We start from the raw sequence: 7,256 nt of genomic DNA, 5'->3' as shown, positions 1-7,256 counted from the left end.
ACCTGAAGTATTTGTACAGCAAACGCTCCTATGAGATCACGACTCGGGTCTCGCGCCGCGCCGTAGTGTTCCGCCACCGCCATTGCAGGCCTTCGTACCCACATCGCGCGAAATTAGCAAGAAAATCTAATACCAATGACACAGTGGGGCTCGAACGTGGGTCCGCTGGATGCCAGTCCAGTATTCTACTACTGAGCTACGCCGGTGCTTGGGACTTGTTGGCAAACTTGCCCTAAGCAGGTTTGATGTCAGCACAGAAATCGTATTTTTATGAGTAGTAAAGTATTTTTTAACAACAACGAAAAAACCAGGCGTCACAAAATGCGAACAGTGCAAACAGTGGGTCGTCTCAAGCTCCAACCCATTACAAAAGCTTGTTCTTTATTATGTATTAACTGCGGCGCATACCAACTTCAGGCCTAATTCCTCATCGTGTTCAGCTGCTCCATGAACAACTGACACAAAAATCCTCGCAATCGTTTAGCGAATACGACGCTTCCCAAAAGAATGTCGAAGAATAGCATAGGAAACGCCCGCATACTACTCGAAATGTTTAATTAATAATGCCGTAGTGGTTACCGAGCAAGTGGGCTTGCAGGAGTTACCCAATGAGTGTATAGAAAAGAGCTCTGAAAGGCCGCTCTTGTAGCTTTTGCTGTGACTGTGTTGCGCCTTCCGCGCAGGCCTGGCGTTTTTTTATTTAGCTGGATTGGTAGAGACCTTAAGACAGAGATTAGTAGAAACCTTAAGATTAGTAGAGACCTCAATATCGCAGTACAGAAATAAATCAATTTTATGAACGATGAAAAAATTAGAGATGGTTCGTCGGGCTAAATGAGGGAACTGGAGCCTTTCCTGCAAAGATGCTGTGTCCGGTAGAAGATTCCAAACAAGCAGTTGCTGGTATTAGCCGAACAATGAAAGCGAAACCAAAAACCCCGAACAGTGCAACTGCCAAATTCTACCGAGGCTTCCAGAATGAGTGAGCATCGTTATATCAACCATCGGTCGACTTCGAGTTGTGTATATGAAATAAAGGCACTTCGGAATATAGCATGCAAAGTGCACGTGCGGTAATAATGAGAAAGTAACACAAATTTAATCATTGTTATGAACACTCATGATATTCTAGTCATCTACTATAGTGGCCTAAGAGACTGTGACAGACGTATTCCGCCACCCCTACGTCATAAAATCCAGTGGCCAATGTCATCGGGCGTTTCGTTTCGCACGGTTGGAGTGTACTTAAGTATGGGAGGGCCCAACACGAGCTTAAACTGCGAAGCCCAACAGATCCAATGCGCTTGAGCTGTGGTGGTCGGTAGTCTGCAATGTGTCGTCATTTAAGGAGTTGCGCCTGGCCCTCCAAAGTTGTGCAGGGGTAAAATGCCGTTCCTTTCTTGAAAGGCCCTATTTGTATCATAATTTTAGATGGTGCATTTTATATCTTAGTGTCATTCCTATAACTAGAGCTGACGATGTTCTATTCTTGGTGTCACTTTATAAAAATAGGTTCTCATTATTCAGGTTGCGCATTTTATACATTAAACGTTTTGTTTTATTTCGCTAATTTAATGTTGACTGCTGGTGTGTTTCTTATGACGAAAAATGACGAGGTTATGTCCATTATGCAAATTTGGTAATGTGATGGAATTTCATATCTTCTTTCTGTGCTGCCAGTATTTTAAAAGTTATTTGAAGGAGTCATCAATTGCAGGTCTGATTGTTTTTCGAACTTAACACAACCTGATATTTGTTTGCCAGAATGATTTTCTGAAGGAAAAATTCTCAAAGCAGGTGCTACTTCTCAATAAAAAATACTTGAAAGCATAGAACTACCACCGCGCTCCTTGTCTCTTTTGCGGTTGTAAAATGGTAGCAGTAAGCACATGACCGAGTTGACTGGTGGAACATGGAAGAGGCCTTTGTCTTGCAGTGGATGTAGTCAGGCTGATGATGATGGTGTTGTTGTTGATGTTGATGATGATGGTGATACAAAGTGACGTGATACGTGGCTTTAAATTACAAGAAGTAGAGGTGCGTTTGCTGGCCTACACCGATAATTTTGCCACATTCTGTGCTGACTAAGAAAGTATACTGCATGTTGTTAAAACAGTCAATCTATTTGTGTTCCCAGTGGATGTACTGTGAACTGCGTAAAGTACCACGGACTCTGGCACGGCGAGTGGCCGTCTACTCCCGACACTTTCGCCAACCTAAGTTTTTCTACCCCTCCTGTTAGGTATTGGGAGTATCCCTGGACTATGATATTGAGAGCGAACAGAACTGGCATAAGAAAAATCATTACTGCAAAACTAATCTAAAAAATGAAATGGCTCGAGCGTGTCAGTCGTTTCTAGGGCGAAAGCATGCAACCTATTTCTCATATGTAAACTGTAGTACCTCATGCAAGTAATTCACTGTTCGAGAATAAATGTCCAAATACTCCATCGAATATTTGTCAGTGTCTATTTGGGGCTCCACATGAGAGTGAACTAGCAGAACAAACTTGTTTATGCGAGCCCGTGATGGTGGGCTTGATTTAATCCATTTTTTGTTGCGACAAATAGTCAGCCGATTTTTGTTTTAAAAGAATGTAGAACATTCCTTCCTGCCAGATGAGGTTATCATGCTTTACCTGAACTCATTGTTTCGACTGAGCATATTCACGGAAGCATGCGCGGTTTTCTAAAAGAAGTAGTTATGTCAGCGCGATTTTCGTTCAGTCGACTTTCAATGAGACATTTACGTCATCAAAATTGAAAAAGTTGCAGAGAGACATGTGAAATTTTGTTTCTTATGCCACTCTATAGAACTCTGTGTAGTGCAAAATGAGGAAAAGACAAGCTTAAGCGAGTGAAAAAGATGCCCGTACTACCTGGTGGTAAAACGTTTTTCTTCCGCTTGCACACTGGCACGCTGACAGCGAAGACTTGAATGAACGAAACAGGTTTTTATCTATCCTGGGGTGTACAATGTGACATACGCAAACGAGATGGAACAATTGACCATGCATTCCTGGACTGTTGGGGTGCAGCGTTCATGTGGGATATTTTGCAGTGCACCCTTAAGAAATATTTTCCCCCGCACCTTCAAGGATCCAGTTTTTGGCAATTGACGCGGAAGATGGTGTTCCATAGGACCTAATTATGATTTTTGTATTGCACAGTGGGTGGAGATGTCGTTTTGCAGTGTGAAATGTAGATGCTGACACCAGATTATCGAGTCCATATTTCAAAAAAAGTTTTCAGAGATTTGTTTAGAAGCAAAAGTCTCACACACCTGTGCTAGTATTGCCGCAGCAGGTAGAATTATTGTTAAAACAGCGCTAGTTTTAGAGCAACGTTAGGTAAGTGAATTGAATTTTTTTAACCTTTAATTTCCTTTTGTGCCGTAATAATGTTTTGTTGATATGGATATACTGAAGCTGGTAATAAAAAAAGTCCAAAGCTCGTTTGGTAAATTAGTGGACGTTAATAGTGCTATTTTGTGCAATGGTTATCCATAGGTCGTTGGTTCGAATCCAGCTCGACGAATTTTTTTTGGCGTGCGTTATCCTGTTTTTCTGCTAATATCGCTACATTTGATTTTTTTATTCCTTGCCTGTGGAGTATAGTGTATATTGTCAACAAGTAATTGTCGGTGTATGCTGATGTATGATGGTTCCGAATAAGTGCGTGTAAAAAGAGCTTGTAAAACCCCACGAATCATTTCGTCAGTAGCTGAGTTGGTAGAGCGGTGGACTGTAGAAGCGCCATATTGTGCAATGGTTACATATAGGTCAATGGTTTGAATCCGGCTGAACGCAGTTTTTTTTTGGCGTGCATTACCCTACTTTTTGCTGATATTGCAATGTTTGATTATCTTTATCTGTCTTGGTTGTGGAGTATGGTGTATATTGGCAACAAGTAATTGTCGGTGTATGGCAATGTGCGATGATTTTGAATACGGGCGTTGAAGTTGACCTTCTAAACACCACTAATCCTTCCACCGATAGCTCAATTAGTTTCTCACTTCCCGCCTATAGCTCAGTTAGTATTCCACTTCCGGCCGTGCTGGGCCACTATACCAGGAACATGGATGAATCGTCATCACTGGCTTGTTCAAACCACTGGCCCTCTTAAAATAAAGGGCACGCATTAGCAGCAAACGCAAGTCAAGATAATGTACGAAACGTCAAGCGCTTGCGGCAAGCGAGACGAGACGAAAGGCTTCGTAACAAAAAGACTCAGGCAACCTAAATGCAAAGGTTGAAATGCACAAAATACAATGCACACTTTCTGGATAAATATTTGGCATTAGTTGCAATGTGTGTCATAGGCAATGGCTCAGTATTCTGTATCAAATACATGTCGTGCGTTGAAAGAACTCATATGCCACCCACCTTCCAGCATTGGAATAGCTCCTCAATTTTCATTTACTGCCATCCTATTGGATTTTGCACATATAAATATGCCCAAGAAACGGACACAAATTTTCGGCACCTTGAGTATCCGTGTGCTAGATCTTGACACAGCACAAGTCAAATGAGAAGCTACGCTAACAAAACTGTGATGCAAAATAACGTCATTTTATTTTTATTTACACATGTCTAGATTCGTTCCTTCCCCCCTTTGTATTTTTTGTAATCATGCAGACACGATCGAGCCATTCATTATTGTGTGTAGCAGATATCAAAGCCGAAGGCAAAGCATTTATCTATTTACCTTAAAAATATAGCAATTGTTTATCTCATATGTTCATCTTTAGGATCAGTAGCATTGCAATAGGAGACAGCTAAAATATCGCAAATAGTGTTGCTTCCTTAAAGATTATATTTTTCGCACATCCTTCGCCCTTTTTTTTCTCATCTCTCTGCTTGCCTTTTTCCCTTATATATCATTTTGCTTTGCAAAAATATAACCGCACGCTTCGTGTCATCCCCCGTGATTGGTTTTGCCGTTCTTCCGAGAATCATCATCATCATCACCAATGCACAAGCCCAGTGCGAATACTCTTCTCGAAGGGAAGCCATTGACAAAGTTAGAGACATGGCTTCTGGATACTCTGGAATTAGAGCGCGCTACACTTGCAGTAGAGACTCAAATCTATCGCAAGGTATATAAACTGCTGTGTAAAAGGCAGTGAGTAAAACAATGAATAAACTCATATCTAACATTTCCATCTGTTTGGTGCAAACTCTTTCAAATAAAATTGGGCATAGAGTATATACTAGTACAAAACCTGCAGTATCGGACATTACCAGCGATGCCGCTAAGTTACGCATGTAGTGTTGGACGAACTTTCTGCATCTGCAGACAAGGCTAAGCTGTCAGGAACACAGGTGCACTTGGAGCGACATACGCCTAAGCCGAGCACAAGTGCTGTAGCGGATATGGAACTCGTTATGCGAACTAATAAACGTACCAGATCCCGTATCTTCACCGATCTGAAGGAAAAAACTAAACGAAATGAATCAGGCATTTCACGTAAAGATGCTAACAAGGGCGCACCATGCGCCTCTGCGGTGCGCCCAACATCATAGGTATGGTGGGGGTACCGCAGTAGAACTGCCGTTGTATGTTGAGAGCGTCAACCGACTCACAATATTTTTACAAGAATATTAATCTTGATAATATATTTCTCAAAGAAACTTGGCTTACATCAGATAAAAATTTCCATCTTGCAGGTTTGTGTTCTTTTCGATTAGATAGCCATTCACGATGTGGTGGTTCAATGATTCTTGTATCAAGTAAATTATGCCATAGGGCGACAATTGCTTTGTGATTGTTAGACTCAGAGTGTGAAATAATAAGCATTAGACTACTGTCTCCACGGATGCCACCCTTTTTCAGTTATAAATTGTTACTTCCCCTCCAGTGTGCAAAGTACGCGATATCTTGACAGTGTTTTGGCATCATGTAGATTGGAAATTGTACTCGCAGGAGACTTCGATGCACATCATTAGCCTTGGGTACTAAAGACAGATTCTTGTGGCAGGTGACTGTGGGAATCAACTATTTATCCCAACCTCTCATGTGTAAATAAAGGTCATGTAACATTTGTGCTAGATCAGACTTGCTCAGTACACGTTTTGCTCACGCAATCAAGGGTTTCTCATGGGCTGTTCTGGTTATGCCAACCAACAGCGACCATCTTCCTGTAGTTTTTGATATCACTAGTAAAACAATAAAATTAGATCAGCCAAAACGGAAATACATCAACCATAGCGAATTTCAAGCCTGCCTCCATTCTCCCATTTCTAAACCTCGAAATGCCAGTACTAAGGAGACTGCATCTATGATTGGTTCAATGCTGGAGAGATCTAGAAACAATTATGAATTTTCTATTCCATGGAATAAACGATCCTCTTCTCATTGGTGGAACGATGAGTGTACGCGCAACTATTGAAGAAGAAAATCCGCTTCGAGAAAACTTCTTCATAATCAAAGCCCAACCAACTTGAAGGACTATCAATTCTTTGTTGACGTATTGAGGCGTTCTAGAACCACGCGAAAGAAGAATACGACAGTAGATTTTTCCATTATGTTGCAAAATCAAGAAATAGGCGTGCTCTGTTCGCTTACATTCGGACAAGAAAAGTACTGCCAGCACCTTTAACGTTGCAGTCATGTGTCTTTACGCCGCAAGAAATGGGACACCTCTTTGGAAGACATAGCGCAAAGTTTGCAACGCCGCTTCACTGCTAATGTTTCCGCTATTCGGCCCATGCTGGAAATTTTGCATGTATTTCCAGAAGTTTCTTTAGCTGAATTAAGTCAGACAGTATTATGCTTACCGAGGACAGCTCCGGGAGCAGATGGAATTAAGAACTGTATGTTAAAGGTTTGACTCCTGGAATCACCTACTTTTTCCTAGAACTAGTGACTTAATCGTTAGGGAACGCATGGATACCACCAGAATGGAAGCTCTTCAAAATTATATTGTTTATCAAAAATGAAAATGAAGCATACATGTTAAATACCGTAAGGCCAATCGCACTGACATCAAACTAGGGAACTTGGTTTAGAGAATCGTCAATGTACGAAATAATGAACTTATCACCGTGAGGTCAATTTCAAGTTCTGTCTAATCGGGTTCAAGGCTGGTTGTTCAATTTGCCATGCCCGCGTTGATTTAGAAAGTCGGCTTCCGTTAGCCCGGCTACATAACAAATAGGCAGCTTTAGTTACCTTAGACATCGCTAAAACATATGATACCGTGGAGCACTGTATTTTGAAAGATTGTTTAGAATACTCTAATTTTTCATCATACAT

The sequence above is a fragment of the Rhipicephalus microplus genome, chromosome X (assembly GCF_043290135.1).
Source record: "Rhipicephalus microplus isolate Deutch F79 chromosome X, USDA_Rmic, whole genome shotgun sequence".
Lineage (NCBI taxonomy): Eukaryota > Metazoa > Arthropoda > Arachnida > Ixodida > Ixodidae > Rhipicephalus > Rhipicephalus microplus.
Note: the sequence above shows the minus strand (reverse complement) of the source record.